The sequence below is a fragment of the Mobula hypostoma genome, chromosome 15, assembly GCF_963921235.1.
Source record: "Mobula hypostoma chromosome 15, sMobHyp1.1, whole genome shotgun sequence".
In the NCBI taxonomy this organism is placed as follows: Eukaryota; Metazoa; Chordata; class Chondrichthyes; order Myliobatiformes; family Myliobatidae; genus Mobula; species Mobula hypostoma.
Genome location: NC_086111.1, coordinates 40,839,830 through 40,856,393, shown reverse-complemented (window position 1 = coordinate 40,856,393; position 16,564 = coordinate 40,839,830). Strand labels below are relative to the sequence as shown.

At 45.3% G+C, this 16,564-nt stretch overlaps 2 non-coding genes across 2 annotated transcripts; both read left to right on the top strand.

Annotated features, from left to right (window-relative positions):
- Positions 1-7,490: 7,490 nt before the first annotated feature.
- LOC134357176 (U4 spliceosomal RNA) lies at positions 7,491-7,631 on the top strand. Its single transcript, XR_010020534.1, has one exon. It is a non-coding gene; the product is annotated as a U4 spliceosomal RNA (small nuclear RNA).
- A 1,583-nt stretch (positions 7,632-9,214) lies between these two features.
- LOC134357178 (U4 spliceosomal RNA) lies at positions 9,215-9,300 on the top strand. The gene has a single exon (XR_010020535.1). It is a non-coding gene; the product is annotated as a U4 spliceosomal RNA (small nuclear RNA).
- The last annotated feature ends 7,264 nt before the right edge of the window (positions 9,301-16,564 follow it).

The following is a 16,564-nucleotide window of genomic DNA, read 5'->3' as shown; positions in this document are numbered from 1 at the left end:
CAAGGAGTTGAGGGCTATTAATTCAAGATTCAAAATTGTTTGATATCATTTCCAGTACACAAGTATAAAGGAGAACGAAATAATTGTCACTCTGGGTTCAATGCAGCACAAACGACACATTAAGGTCAGGGACACTCAATAATAATAATAAAACACAATAAATATAAACACATAAATTAGCTTATTTACATAGATTGATTGCATGCCCAAAAAGTGATGCCAGGCACAGGACTGACAGAAAATGATAAAGTAGTGGTGGCTGGGGGTGTGGAAGTGTGAGATAATGAATGGAGGTGTTGATCAGCCTTACTGCTTGGGTAAAGTCAGTGCTTTTTGAATCTGGTGGTCCTGCCCATACCCTCCCCGGCCCCCCCCCCATGGGAGTGGTACAGACAGACCATGAGCACGGTGGGTGGGATCCTTTATGATGTCATTGGCCCTTTTCCGACATCTTTCTGTATGTATGTATTGATGGGCAAGCTGAAGTGATGATGGCACTAAACGGCGACTCCTTTGCCTGCATCTTCGGAAACAGCTCTATTTCTATCTTTGATATCTCTTTTTTTTCCTTTTCAAGGTTCTTTTGAGGACCCTGACCTGGAGTTGCACTCTGAATTTGGTTCTTTGCAGGAATGGGACCTGCTCTCGGGGCCTCACAACTGGCCAATTTTTGATATTCCGAGGACCTGGCCGGGAAGACGTGTGCACCTTCAGTGTTCCGGATTTTCGTGGCTCTGGAGACGGGCTGATTCAAGGCCGGTGCCCCAGACTGAGGTGTCGCGGGAGAACACAGAACATCGGCAGCAGCGGGATAGCTGCAGTGGGCTGTGTGTTCAGAGACCTGAACTCTCTTGGTGCAGAGCTCAGAAAGAGCTCACACCAGACTTTTAACATCATAAATGCGCAGGCGTGTGACGTCGGGCTGTGCAGCGTGGCAGATTTAAAAGGAACAAAGCCTCATAGAGCGGGCAGCAGAGTGAGCCGGGAGCAGAGTGAAGACTTAAGGGCTTCGGCTCAACGGGCTTAGGCGGAAACGGGCGAGGCGAGGAAGGTTTGGCATTCATTTTCTGCTGCTATTTGAGGAGAGGGGCAGTATGAGTGTGAGGGCAGTTTGCTGTTCTCGGTGTCGGATGTGGGAGGCCCTGGAGTCTCCAAGCCTCCCGGACGTCTACATCTGCGCCAAGTGCATCGAGATGCAGCTCCTAAGGGACCGCGTTACGGAACTGGAGCTGCAGCTTGATGACCTTCGTCTGGTCAGGGAGAGCGAGGAGTTGATAGAGAGGAGTTGCAGGCAGGTGGTCACGCCGGGGCCACGGGAGGCAGACAAGTGGGTCACGGTTAGGAGGGGGAAGGGGAAAAGTCAGGTAATAGGGAGTACCCCGGTGGCTGTGCCCCTTAACAACAGGTACTCCTGTTTGAGTACTGTTGGGGGGGACAGCTTACCCGGGGGAAGCGACAGTGGCCGTGCCTCCGGCACAGAGTCTGGCCCTGTAGCTCAGAAGGGTAGGGCAAGGAAGAGGAGGGCAGTTGTGATAGGGGACTTGATAGTAAGGGGGTCAGATAGGCGATTCTGTGGACGCAGTCCAGAGACCTGGATGGTAGTTTGCCTCCCTGGTGCCAGGGTCCGGGATATTTCTGATCGTGTCCAAGATATCCTGAAGTGGGAGGGTGAGGAGCCAGAGGTCGTGGTACATATAGGTACCAATGACATAGGTAGGAAAAGGGATGAGGTCCTGAAAGGAGAATATGGGGAGCTAGGAAGGGAGTTGAGAAAAAGGACCGCAAAGGTAGTAATCTCGGGATTACTGCCTGTGCCACGCGACAGTGAGAGTAGGAATGCGATGAGATGGAGGATAAATGCGTGGCTGAGGGATTGGAGCAGGGGGCAGGGATTCAAGTTTTTGGATCATTGGGACCTCTTTTGGCGCAGGCGTGACCTGTACAGAAAGGACGGGTTACACTTGAATCCCAGGGGGACCAATATCCTGGCAGGGAGATTAGCGGGGGCTACTGAGGTGACTTTAAACTAGAATGGTTGGAGGGTGGGAATCAAATTAAAGAGGCTAGGCGTGAGGAGGTTAGTTCACAACAGAGGGATGGGAACCAGTGCAGAGAGACAGAGGGGTGTAAAGTGAGGGTAGAAGCAAAAAGTACTAAGGAGAAAAGTAAAAGTGGCAGGCCGACAAATCTAGGGCAAGCATTAAAAAGGGCCACTTTTCAACATAATTGTATAAGGGCTAACAGAGTTGTAAAAGAGCGCCTGAAGGCTTTGTGTGTCAATGCAAGGAGCATTCGTAATAAGGTGGATGCATTGAAAGTGCAGATTGTTATTAATGATTATGATATAGTTGGGATCACAGAGACATGGCTCCAGGGTGACCAGGGATGGGAGCTCAACGTTCAGGGATATTCAATATTCAGGAGGGATAGACATGAAGGAAGGGGGGGGGGTGGGGTGGCGTTGCTGGTTAAAGAAGAGATTAACGCAATAGAAAGGAAGGACATAAGCCGGGAAGATGTGGAATCGATATGGGTAGAGCTGCGTAACACTAAAGGGCAGAAGACGCTGGTGGGAGTTGTGTACAGGCCACCTAACAGTAGTAGTGAGGTCGGAGATGCTATTAAACAGGAAATTAGAAATGTGTGCAATAAAGGAACAGCAGTTATAACGGGTGACTTCAATCTACATGTAGATTGGGTGAACCAAATTGGTAAAGGTGCTGAGGAAGAGGATTTCTTGGAATGTATGCGGGATGGTTTTTTGAACCAACATGTCGAGGAACCAACTAGAGAGCAGGCTATTCTGGACTGGGTTTTGAGCAATGAGGAAGGGTTAATTAGCGATCTTGTCGTGAGAGACCCCTTGGGTAAGAGTGACCATAATATGGTGGAATTCTTCATTAAGATGGAGAGTGACATAGTTAATTCAGAAACAAAGGTTCTGAACTTAAAGAGGGGTAACTTTGCAGTTATGAGACGTGAATTAGCTAAGATAGACTGGCAAATGACACTTAAAGAATTGACGGTGGATATGCAATGGCAAGCATTTAAAGGTTGCATGGATGAACTACAACAATTGTTCATCTCAGTTTGGCAAAAGAATAAATCAAGGAAGGTAGTGCACCCGTGGCTGACAAGAGAAATTAGGGATAGTATCAATTCCAAAGAAGAAGCATACAAATTAGCCAGAGAAAGTGGCTCACCTGAGGACTGGGAGAAATTCAGAGTTCAGCAGAGGAGGGCAAAGGGCTTAATTAGGAAGGGGAAAAAAGATTATGAGAGAAAACTGGCAGGGAACATAAAAACTGACTGTAAAAGCTTTTATAGATACGTGAAAAGGAAAAGACTGGTAAAGACAAATGTAGGTCCCCTGCAGACAGAAACAGGTGAATTGATTACGGGGAGCAAGGACATGGCAGACCAATTGAATAATTACTTTGGTTCTGTCTTCACTAAGGAGGACATAAATAATCTTCCAGAAATAGTAGGGGACAGAGGGTCCAGTGAGATGGAGGAACTGAGCGAAATACATGTTAGTAGGGAAGTGGTGTTAGGTAAATTGAAGGGATTGAAGGCAGATAAATCCCCAGGGCCAGATGGTCTGCATCCTAGAGTGCTTAAGGAAGTAGCCCAAGAAATAGTGGATGCATTAGTGATAATTTTTCAAAACTCGTTAGATTCTGGACTAGTTCCTGAGGATTGGAGGGTGGCTAATGTAACTCCACTTTTTAAAAAAGGAGGGAGAGAGAAACCGGGGAATTATAGGCCGGTTAGCCTAACATCGGTGGTGGGGAAAATGCTGGAGTCAGTTATCAAGGATGTGATAACAGCACATTTGGAAAGCTGTGAAATGATCGGACAAAGTCAGCATGGATTTGTGAAAGGAAAATCATGTCTGACGAATCTCATAGAATTTTTTGAGGATGTAACTAGTAGAGTGGATAGGGGAGAACCAGTGGATGTGGTATATTTGGATTTTCAAAAGGCTTTTGACAAGGTCCCACACAGGAGATTAGTGTGCAAACTTAAAGCACACGGTATTGGGGGTAAGGTATTGGTGTGGGTGGAGAATTGGTTAGCAGACAGGAAGCAAAGAGTGGGAATAAACGGGACCTTTTCAGAATGGCAGGCGGTGACTAGTGGGGTACCGCAAGGCTCAGTGCTGGGACCCCAGTTGTTTACAATATATATTAATGACTTGGATGAGGGAATTAAATGCAGCATCTCCAAGTTTGCGGATGACACGAAGCTGGGTGGCAGTGTTAGCTGTGAGGAGGATGCTAAGAGGATGCAGGGTGACTTGGATAGGTTGGGTGAGTGGGCAAATTCATGGCAGATGCAATTTAATGTGGATAAATGTGAAGTTATCCACTTTGGTGGCAAAAATAAGAAAACAGATTATTATCTGAATGGTGGCCAATTAGGAAAAGGGGAGGTGCAACGAGACCTGTGTGTCATTATACACCAGTCATTGAAAGTGGGCATGCAGGTACAGCAGGCGGTGAAAAAGGCGAATGGTATGCTGACATTTATAGCCAGAGGATTTGAGTACAGGAGCAGGGAGGTACTACTGCAGTTGTACAAGGCCTTGGTGAGACCACACCTGGAGTATTGTGTGCAGTTTTGGTCCCCTAATCTGAGGAAAGACATCCTTGCCTTAGAGGGAGTACAAAGGAGGTTCACCAGATTGATTCCTGGGATGGCAGGACTTTCATATGAAGAAAGACTGGATGAACTGGGCTTGTACTCGTTGGAATTTAGAAGATTGAGGGGGGATCTGATTGAAACGTGTCTGATCCTAAAGGGATTGGACAGGCTAGATGCAGGAAGATTGTTCCCGATGTTGGGGAAGTCCAGAACGAGGGGCCACAGTTTGAGGATAGAGGGGAAGCCTTTTAGGACCGAGATTAGGAAAAACTTCTTCACACAGAGAGTAGTGAATCTGTGGAATTCTCTGCCACAGGAAACAGTTGAGGCCAGTTCATTGGCTATATTTAAGAGGGAGTTAGATATGGCCCTTGTGGCTACGGGGCTCAGGGGGTATGGAGGGAAGGCTGGGGCGGGGTTCTGAGTTGGATGATCAGCCATGATCATAATAAATGGCGGTGCAGGCTCGAAGGGCTGAATGGCCTACTCCTGCACCTATTTTCTATGTTTCTATGGTTCTAAATCAGCGAGTCGTTTGGTATGTCTCCCCTCTCGCTGTGAAATGGGGACACCCCTTTTTCCCTTAATAGGGAGAGAGAGAGCCTGTGGTATGTCGAATACTGGGTGAATGAGTTGACTTTAGGGTACTCAAGTCTGTGTCTTTAATGACGCTTTGCTGCACGCTTGAGTGCTTGGTGGGGGGTGCTGATTGTTTTTGCTGGTGGGGAGGGGGATCGTTACTTTGCTGCTGATTATGCGTGGGAGGGGGAGCTGGGGGGAGCTTTGGGGTTTTAACATTTAACCTTCATTCGTTCTTTGGGACGTTCATCTATTTTCATGGATGTTTGTGAAGAAAAAGAATTTCAGGATGTATATTATATACATCCCTCTGGCATTAAATGTACCTTTTGATCCTGTTGATGGTGTCTAGGCTGGGGGCAGTGGTGAGTTGGACAGTTTTGACTACCCTTTGTAGAGCATTCCTGTCGGCCATGTGCAGTTTCCATTCCGAGCAGCAATGCAGCTTGTCAGGATGCTCTCTGCTGTGCATCACCAGAGGGACTAGAGTATAGATGTACATAGGCCAGCTCTCCTCAGAGATTAGAGGCATTGGTGAGCTTTCCTCATTGTGTATAATGCATTCTGGGACCATGAGAGGTTGTGCAAGATGTGCACACCCAGGAGTTTGAAACTGCTGGCTATTTTCCCCGACGTAAAGGGAGGTGTGAGTGGTGCGAGTTCTCCTGAAGCCGACAACCATCTTGTTTGTCCTGTTGACATTGAGGAAGAGGTTATTTGCCTGGCACCAAGCCTCGAGCCCTTTCACCTCCTCTCTGTAGGTTGTTGTGGACTAACACAGGAGCTGAGAGCAGCATAAATCAGCCATGCTCACACTGAATGGCATCGGGCAGGCCCGAGAGGCCTGGCGGCTGACTCCTGCTCCTATTCTTGTTGTGTTCTGTGCAGTACCGGGGTTCACAGAGAGACAAGCAACACTGTTCACTGTATTGCTACTGAAAAAGCAGTGAAGGTTTCTCTCTCTCTCTCTCTCTCTCTCTCTCTCTCTCTCTGATGTCTATTATGACATCATAATGATGTCTCGATCTCCATCATTGAGGACTCTCATCACTACCATCGGGGAGGAGGTAAAGGCACCTGAAGACACACTCTCAACATTTCAGGAACAGCTTTTCCCCTCCGGCATCAGATTTCTGAATAGTCCATGATCCCACAATGTCATTAATTATATTGCTCTCTTTTTGCACTATAATGTATATTTATTTATTTTATCTTACTGTAATAGTTATGTTTTATATATTGCACTATAGTGCTGCTGCAAATCAACAAATTTCATGACATATACCGGTGAGAATAAACCTAATTCCAATTCTGACTAAATTCAGTGGTAGTTCAGATCACGGTGTGGTGGACACCTGTGAGGTCAAACAAATATAGCCCAAGATCTCAGCTTATTTATTGAGGGACACATGAAAGCTGGGTGTAGTCACTGCTTGAGCCCTATGGGAGAAGGGACACATTTTGAAGTGAAATCATGAAGATTAACTTTAGTGAATTTTAGCCGATAACATGTTAATACCAATAATCTGTCCTGTATTGGAAACATTCTTTTTTCATATTTTGAGTTAAGTACTTTTTGAAAAACTTACACGATAGGTCATTAATGTATCATTTTAATGTTTCCCATATGTGAATTTTGTGAAGATAAAAAAAAACAAATCGAAGTTGAATGAGGTGTGCATAAAAAGTATTCATCGCTGATATTTTAATCACAAACACGAGAAAATCTCCAGATGCTGGAAATCCAAGCAACACACACCAAATGCTGGCGGTCTCAGCCACAAACGTTGACTGTTTTTTCCATAGAAGCTGCCTGGCCCGCTGAGTTCCTCCAGCATTTTGTGTGTGTTGCTATGATATTTTAATGCTGGACTGAAACCCAAAGCAACTTGAAATCGGAATGGAAGGACGAACACCAGTAAATAAATCAATATTTAAGGCGGCAGGAAAGTAAGCCTTCTACTGACTTATACCTCGATACTGCGCCTGCGCAAACGCGCAACGTAGCGATGCTCCCTTAAAGCAAGTCCCGTTAGTGACGTAAAACATAGGATTAGTATATCGTATCCCATAATCCATCACTTTAAATTTTGTTTTAATATCTTTGTCAGTTTAGAAGGTTTATATATTAGTAACAAAGAAAAATAATACGTCAGGTATTATTATATATAATGATACTAAATGTACTGATAAATAATGTTTTAGTCACTATCAGTGTGAAGTGTACATAATTGCTAGACCTGTGCTCCCACCGGTGGTTCGTTAGCTTTGCGCAGTGGCAGTATCGTAGCCGATGAGGTTTACCCGAGGCGCGATTATTGCTTATTGAAAACTTTTCCCAATACCCCGCTATGACGACTTGAAATATAGTCGGCATTGGCAATTTTTGACAGTCTCTGCGGAGACTTCATTCTCTTTCAAAAGATAGATCAAACAGAAACTCCACTCTCAGAATATTGCGGGTGGCTGAGGAGGACTATTTAATGTTCTCACTCCATTGCTTTTCCCTGCTCGGTTTTTCCGTGTAATTGTGATTTCCAGTCCTCAAGTGTCACTACTCGCTTTGTCTCCCTGAGCTTGTAATGTCTTTTCCGCTGTTACTCCATCATTCTTCATTCAAAAGCCGCTGCGGGAGAGGACTTCATGAGCTTGTGGATTTCCTGTGCCGACTATCATCGGCATTTTATCAAAAGTATTATTTTTCGTTGTGTGTGTGTGTCATGTGATCATTTGGTGTCACGTGATAGGGCGCCGTGTAGGCCTTTTCAGCCGAAAACTCGATTAAAAGCACAGTTAGTTCAGTTCGTCCACTGCCTAAGATAATACATACTCTGACAATTATACAAATGGCATAAGACTGGACATAAGACAGTTTTTGATTTGAGGATTATAACAGATGATTTAGCTTTAGCTTCAGAAACATGAAATATTGAGGGGTATGGTGGTGACTGGAGAAAGCAGAGCTTCAGCTGGAAAGCATGGAACACTGGGTGAATATGATGGTAGGTGCAGTCGATAACAAGCTCTTGGTAGCTGTTTCTACTACAACTGGTTTCACGTAGCGCTGAGCCAACTTGCAGCTTTCAAAGGGAGATCTCCAGATGCCAGCCAGACTTTCTTCCTTGACTTGAGAGGGGCCTTGCCTGTTGGCAGAACCGATCAGCCTGCCGGGCATACGGTTTCTGAGTGTGAGTGTGTCCTGGCCGTCTCCACTTGTGTTTGCAACATTCGACCAACTGCTCAGCAGCAGGAACTCCAATGTCAGTCCCTTGGTCGGGGAAGAGTGATGGCTGGAATCTGTTCCGGCATTCAAAGGGAGGCATGCCAGTGGAAGATGACTGGAGATAATTGTGGGCAATCTTTGCCCAGACAAGTTGGGAGCTCCAGATGGTGGTGATGGAAGACACAGGCAACACATCCTACTGCTGATTCATTCTCTCAGTTGGGTTTGGAAACCAGATGAGAACAGAAATCTTCCAAAAACGGCAAGTGAACTGTGGTCCTCGATCAGACACAACATCCTGAAGGAGGTCATGCAGCCTGAACACGTGCTGAACGATGAAGGTGGCAGTTTCATGAGCTTGGGGGAGAGTAATGAAGAGACTGTTTTGGAGAACCGGTCCACAACTACCAGAATGGCAGTGACCCCATCTGACAGAGGCAGACCAGTGATGAAGCTCCGAGAGGTGGGATGAGGAGTGGTGACGCACACACAATGGGCAATGCAGACCAGCAGGGTGGTGGTGTGACGTCTTGTTCTGAGCACAAATGGGACAGACAGAGACAAAGTCATGGAATCCGGGGACATAAATCAACATCTGTATAAATTCCTGGATCTGTTGAACCCCCAGATGGGAAGAGTGACCCCACTCCAATACTCAGGGGCACACAGTGGCAGGAACAAACAGCAGGTTGGGAGGAACCCACCCGGGCCTGGATCTGACTTTTTTGCAGCTCACCTCTGCTTCTATTCCCTAAATCACCAATATGCTTATTGAAAACTTTTCCCAATACCCCGCTATGACGACTTGAAATACAGTCGGCATTGGCAATTTTTGACAGTCTCTGCGGAGACTTCACTGTGTTTCAAAAGATAGATAAAACATAAACTCGACTCTCAGAATATTGTAGGTGGCCAATGACTATTTAATGTTATCACTCCTTTGCCTTTCCCTGTTTGGCTTTTCTGTGTAATTGTGATTTCCAGTCCTCAAGTGTCATTACTCGCTTTGTCTCCCTGATCTTGTACTCTTTTCTACTGTTACTCGATCATTCTTCATTCAAAAGCTGCTGCGGGAGAGGACTTCATGGGCTTGTGGATTTAATGTGCCGACTATCAACGGCATTTTAACATTTTGTTGTGTGTGTCATGTGATCAATTGATGTCAAATGATAGAGCGCCATGTAGATCTTTTCAGCCGCAAACTCGATTAAAACCACAGAGTTAGTGCACTTCGTCCACCGCCGAAAATAATATATACAGTACTCTTACAATTATACAAATGGCATAAGACTGGGCACAGTTTTTGGTTTTAGGATTATAACAGATGATTTAGCTTTAGCTTCAGAAAGATGAAATATTGAGTGGTGTGGTGGTGACTGGCGGGCATACGGTTTCTGAGTGTGTCCTGGCCCGTCTCCACTTGTGCTGGCAACAACATTCGACCAACTGCTCAGCAGCAGGAACTCCAATATCAGTCCCTTGGTCGGGGAAGAGTGATGGCTGGAATCTGTTCCGGCATTCAAAGGGAGGCATGCCAGTGGAAGATGACTGGAGAATTGTGGATGATCTTTGCCCAGACAAGTTGGGAGCTCCAGTTGGTGGTGATGGAAGACACAAGTCGGAGAAGGAAGTCTGAAAATTGGAGCAGGAGTGCGGAGGAAGCTTTTTTGAATTTTTCGGTTTTTTCATCAGCGTTGAGAGAAGCAGGACTGCGCAGGCGTGTAACGTTGGGGAGTGAAGTGAGGAAGATTTAAAAGGAACACAGTCTTATACATTGGGCAGCGTAGTTTGCGGGCTGCAGAGTGAGCCGGGAGCAGAGTGAAGGCTTAAGGGCTTAGGCGGAAACGGGCGAGGCGAAGAGGGTTTGATTTTTCATTTTTTCCCCTGTTATTTGAAGAGAGGGGGAAGTATGAGTGTGAGGGCAGCTTGATGTTCTCAGTGCCGGATGTGGGAGGTAGTGGAGTCTCCCGGATATCCACATGTGCGCCGAGATGCAGCTCCTAGGAGACCGCGTTAGGGAACTGCAGCTGCAGCTCGATGACCTTCGTCTGGTCAGGGAGAGTGAGGCGTTACAGGCAGGTGGTCACACCGGGGCCACGGGAGGCAGACAAGTGGGTCAAGGTTAGGAGGAGGAATAGGAAGAATCAGGTACTAGAGAGTACCGCTGTGGCTGTGCCCCTTGACAATAAGTACTCCTGTTTGAGTACTGTTGGGGGGACAGCATACCTGGGGGAAGCAATAGTGGCCGTGCCTCCGGCCCTGTAGCTAAGAAGGGTAGGGAACGGAAGAGGAGGACAGTAGTAATAACTCGATAGTAAGTGGGTCAGATAGGCAATTCTGTGGATGCAGTCCAGAGATCCGGATGGTAGTTTGCCTCCCTCGTGCCAGGGTCCGGGATGTTTCTGATCATGTCCAAGATATCCTGAAGTGGGAGAGAGAGGAGCCAGACGTCGAAGCATGCATTTCTTCAGAAAGGGAGAGAGATGGTTGAGTTTTTTTTTAAAAAAGGCAGAAAACCGACAAAATTCACAGGTGTACTGGGGTGATAACAGCAATAAATAAAAAACACTCCTGTGCCCAGCGTCGCTTTATGTGCATTCATTCAATCAATCTATATATATATAAGCTAACTTGTGTTTTGTTCTCCTTTATACTTGTGTACTGGAAATGAAATTAAACAATTTTCAATCTTGAATCTATGACCCTCAATTCCTTGACCTTTCACCTATTTATCCATCTCCACCTTAAATATTTTTAATAATCTAGCCTCCACCACCCTTTGGAACAACAAATTCCAGAGTTCATTGTCCTTTGGGAGAAGAAGCTCAGCTCACCTCAGTTTTAAATAATCAGCCCCTTATGTTGTAACTGTGTCCCCAGAGTCTTAGCCCATGCAGCTGTATATGATGAAACTCTGCATCACTTCCCAGAGTTGTTCCCAGACAGGGCCATCAGTTCACTCTTTTGCCCTTGAGCATGATCTTCCAATCAATATGACCTTCTGTTTCAAAAGCAGAAAATGGCGGGTACATTGGAAAGATAGATGCATTTGATTGTACAACAGATAACTGGGTTTTGTATACTGAACGTATTGAGCAATATTTTGAAATAGCCAATGAAAAGCAAGTGCCAGTTTTGCTGAAGGTTTTGTAGGTGGAAAAGAAGACAGTTTAGCTTGAAGTTTGACTGCTCCAAGCAAACCACCCGAAATGAGCTTTAGTGAAAGTAATGCAGAAACATTTAGAACTGAAACCATTGTTGATTACAGAACACTTTTTTTTAACAAGTGGATGGGGAGTCTTTTTCAGCTTTCATGACTGAATTGAAGGGATTGTTTGAGCATTGTCAGTTCAGTGATGGGCTTCATGATGCACCGAGAGATTGTTTAGTTTGGGGAATCTTGCAAGAAAGCATTCGAAAACGGCTCCTAATTGAAGCACAACTTATATTTAAAAGAGAAGTTGAAATCGCTTCTTCAATGGAAACAGCAGCCAGAGAGCCAATTGAGTTGCAAGCAGGAATGAAAGTGAGTGAGAACAAAATTGCAATGTTAAAATAAAAACCTGCCTAGCTGAACCAATTGTGTTACCTTGTGGCAGGGGCTCACATACACCAGACCAACACAGGTTTAAAGGTGAAAATTGCTGAAAATGCAACAAAGTTGGACACATATAAAGAGCAAACAAAAATAAATGGACTGCATGGGGAAAAAGATAAAAAGTCAAGTTGCAGTTTCAAAAAGAGCACTAATCTGCATGCTGTTAATGAAAAATCTGATCATGATGGTGTGAGGGGATCCAAGAGTGCCCCTATTAACTGTTTGAAGAGAGACAGAGAGAGACATTCATCATTGGTGGTTTGTTTGGAAAGGAGAGAGAGAGAGAGACAAAGATTAATGGTTGGACTGTCACTTTAAGGCATTGAAAGTAACTTTGGATTTTTACTGAGTTTGGAGTTGGAGACAGCACCGAGCAGCTCGTAAGTTGCTATGGTGACCGAAGGCGGTGTTATTTAATGGACACTCGATGTTATGGTTTTCAGCAGGTTGTTGATATTTCTTCAAGGACTTGTTGCCTGCCTGTGCATTTCTTTGCAGACAAAGGAAGGAGGGACTCTTTGAATGACAGGTGATGCTCAGCACAGAGAAATAAATGGGGGGGTCAGATGATACAGACCGAGGACACATGATCTGCACACTGAATGAGCATTGTTGTGCCCGCAGAGAAAGTGGGTTTTTGGAGGATCGATCCAAATTGCTATTCCAATGGTAAAGAAGGGGTTGACTGGTGGGGAGTTGTCTATGCGTCCACCCTTGCTGGGGTGATAGCTCCACCACAGGAAAACTGGTCCCCCTGGTTAAAGTCACAGTTGGTGACTTGTAAAGGATTTCGGAGGACGACGAGAAGATCAACGGCATCAGCTCACCTGAAGACTCAACTCACTCTCTCTCTCTCTCTCTCTCCATCACTACTCAAATAAATACCACGAACTGAACTGAACTTTACTCAACATCGGAAGACTGTATCTTTTTACCCCTAGACTTAAAGAAGCTTGGTTTTCATACATATATATATCACACTTGCTTCTATATATAATCATTGCTAACCTGTTTGATTTATCTACATTTATATTACTGTATTGCGTAGTTACTAATAAATATTATTAGTTTATAGCAATACTGAACTCCAAAGTGTTTTCCATCTCTGCTGGTTCTTTATCCCCGTCACGGGGTATGTGACAATGGGTAGTCTTGAGATTTACAGTGTGAAAACTAACAATAGACAAGCAACACACATCGAAGTTGCTGGTGAACGCAGCAGGCCAGGCAGCATCTCTAGGAAGAGGTGCAGTCGACATTTCGGGCCGAGACCCTTCGTCATTCCTGTTGTTTGCGTTTTTAAATAGACAAGCAATATGGCTTACACCAGAAGTGAACGGCAAATTAATAAAAATGGAATTGGACGTTGGCTTGGCTGCTTCACTCATTCCACTAAGTGAGTTTGAACGGCATTACAAAGATACTGAACTGAAGCACGCAGATATCCAGTTATGAACTTATACTAGAGAAAAGATCAACCCTGTGAGAATGACAATCATAAGAGTGAAATACAACAGCTAACAAACTACATTGGGTTTGTAGGTCGTAAAAACAAGAGGGCCAGCATTGTGGGTCCTTGATTGCCTAAGACAACTACAAGTTGATTGGAGATCCTTCCACCATTTGCATGCCACATCCCTGCAAAATCGTCAAGTGAAAGCAAATTTTAAAAGGTGATGGATGATGATGTAACCACAGTTTCCAAGGAAGGCATTGGAAAACTCAAACATATCAGGGTTAAAATAGTGTTAAATGAAAATGCTACACCAAGTTTTCCAAGTTCTGGTTCCTTATACCATTAGTGATAAAGTAGCCAGTGATCCAGATCACATGGAGGCCGAAGGAATTTTTTCCCAAGTTGAGTGGAATCCATGGGCAATACAGTGATTCCAGTAGCCAAGAGGCTACACAGAAGCTACTCTCCTACACAGTGAAGATTGCTTCTGATGTCATCTGGAGATGATACATTAAGGAAAGCAGAATCAATTGTTAGAGAGAAGAAAGGAGCCCGGAGCTGTCAGAACCACTTCCTGCAGTCCCATAGTTAATTCCTACAACCACCATGGAGGAGGCCCCAGAACCTGCAATTGCTTCACAGTCACAAGTTGCAATTGCCAAGCAGAGTGATTCCCTGCCTTGTCAGGAGAGATGTTATCCCACAAGATTAAGATATCCTTCACAATAATTAAATCTTTAGGCCTGAATGGGGCGATTTAAAAAATTATCATCCTGTGGATATCTAGATAGTTGTTGTATTATGTAGTACATTGTATATATAGTTTAGATGCATTCATTATTGATTTGGAGTTTATAACTCAGCAAGGAGGAGTGTTGTGTATTTGATATTTCAATAATATTTGAACAATATTGTAAATCTATTATGTGATTAAGCATTCTTTGATGTTTACAGAATAAATTACTGGTTTCATGTAAAAGTACTTGAAAGGCATATGTCATTACACCACCACATCATATGTGTGCCCCTCTCTAAAAGAAAAACTTAACATACAAAAGTTCCCCAGGGCTCTCGTGCTTTTCTTTCGATTCATTTCTGGAGCTCCAAAACATAACCAAATCTCTTTGTCTGGAAAATAAAATAGTGAGGACATACTGTAGATAGGATGGCTATTAGAAGTTTTTTTTTACCCCATGACAAGGGAGTCTAAAGCTAGGGGGCATTCGTTTTGGCTGAGAGGTAAAATCTTAAAGGAGATTTGAGTGGTAAGTAGTTCATATGGAGGGTGGTAGTTACATGGAGGACTGGCGGGGCAGTCCAAATTACAACATTTAAAAGGACTTTGGACGGAAAGGAGTTGGGGATGTGGGCAAATAGGATTACCCTAGACCATTTCATTCTCACCACGTTCTCCTCAACTCTCCCAGGTTCTACCACTCACCTACACATTAGGCCGACTAACATACCAACCCCAGCACATTTTTGGGAAGTGAGAGGAAAGCAGGGCACCCAGGTGGAATGCACTCTGTCACAGCGATAATAAGCAGCCTGCATGCAGATGGTACGCGAGTTCAGGAGTGAACCAGGGTCTCTGGTTCTTTGAAACCAGCTACAGCACTGAGCCATCTGAGAGAGAGAAAAAAGACAAGGGTCATGGCAATTCTACTTTTGCTCTGTCCAAGGAGAAGAAGGTGTAAAGGCAAAGGCACAGGACATAGATGACATGTGGGCAAGGGCTCGGTTTTCCATGGCAGAGGGGAACTCCTGTCACAACCACGGACTCAGCTGCAGAGTCTGGGCGTCCTCACAGTCATGCTCCTGAGTATGCATGTTCCGGCCATTTAGAGTTTATTTGTGGTTGTATTTCACCGACTTCACTTTGTTACAGTCTTGACCGATGCACAATGATGGTAACGCTCCCTGCTTACCGTATCCACGCTCCGGGAATGAAGATTCCAATTCAGATCGACAGTGTGAGTTTAGTATTCAGTTACTGCTTCTGTGCCACAGTGACAGCGTTAGATTTTAGTTAGCGGTCCTGTTGGCCTAGTCTTTATTATTTTTATCATTTTGCTCTCAACAGTTCGTATTGAAACTCAGTGAATTGTTTGTTCTGCTGCCGTGTCTTCCTCAGCACTTGGCCCATCACTGAACACAGTATCAGTGAGACTCAATCACTAAAATAGACCCAGTGCAGAGAGAACAGCTGACTTTGGGCCTGCATTTTGTTAGGCAGGTGGGAAAGGAGTGAAATTCAGTGGAGGCCGGGCTGGCGGAATGGCTTACGCTGTGCGACAGGCGCAGTCCAAACCGAAGTTCGTTCGGCAGGTAGAAGAGAAGGTTAAGTCAGTGGGGTCCGCTTGGCAGAAATGCTCGCGAAGCATGACAATTGCTTTTAGAGTGGCAAGTCCAGTCTAAACAGGAAGAAGAAATTATTCATGTGCATAGATGATGCCTGGGCTGCTAAGTTCTCTAGCATTTTGTGTGTGTTGTTTGGGGAGAACAGGGTCAGCGTTTGCAGCGACAGTTCAGCGGCTCTGCACTGTCAGCCAGAATCAGTCAGGACAGTCCCACTCCCAGCATCTCCCATTTCCTCCTCAGTAACAGTCTCGTCAGCCTCGGCCACTGGAGCCCCATTCCCCCGGCAGTTTCCGGATCAAAACCGAGCTTTCCTCCACCAGTCATGTACCCTGGTGACCCCGGCAGCCGCAGAAACTTCATTACCCAGTGCGAGCTGACTTTCCCGGCCCAGCCAGGACAGTTCGGTGAGGATGCACGCAAACTGTGGAGAATCTCTCAGGCGCACCCCTGCTCAGTTCAACCCTCTACGAGAACAGGATTCCCCTGCAGCAACTTGTAGTCGAGTTGAAGAGAACGCTTGCTGCCCGCTCCTGGACCTGCGCCGAGGGAAAGGGCCAGTGAGGGACTATCAGTAAAGTTCTGCAGGCTTGCAGTTGAGATGGGGTGGAATGAGAGATCCCTCATGATGCACTATCAATAACTCCAAAAGACTGGAAGTGGAGTAAATACTGAAAGGCTTTTATTAACAGTAAAATGGGAC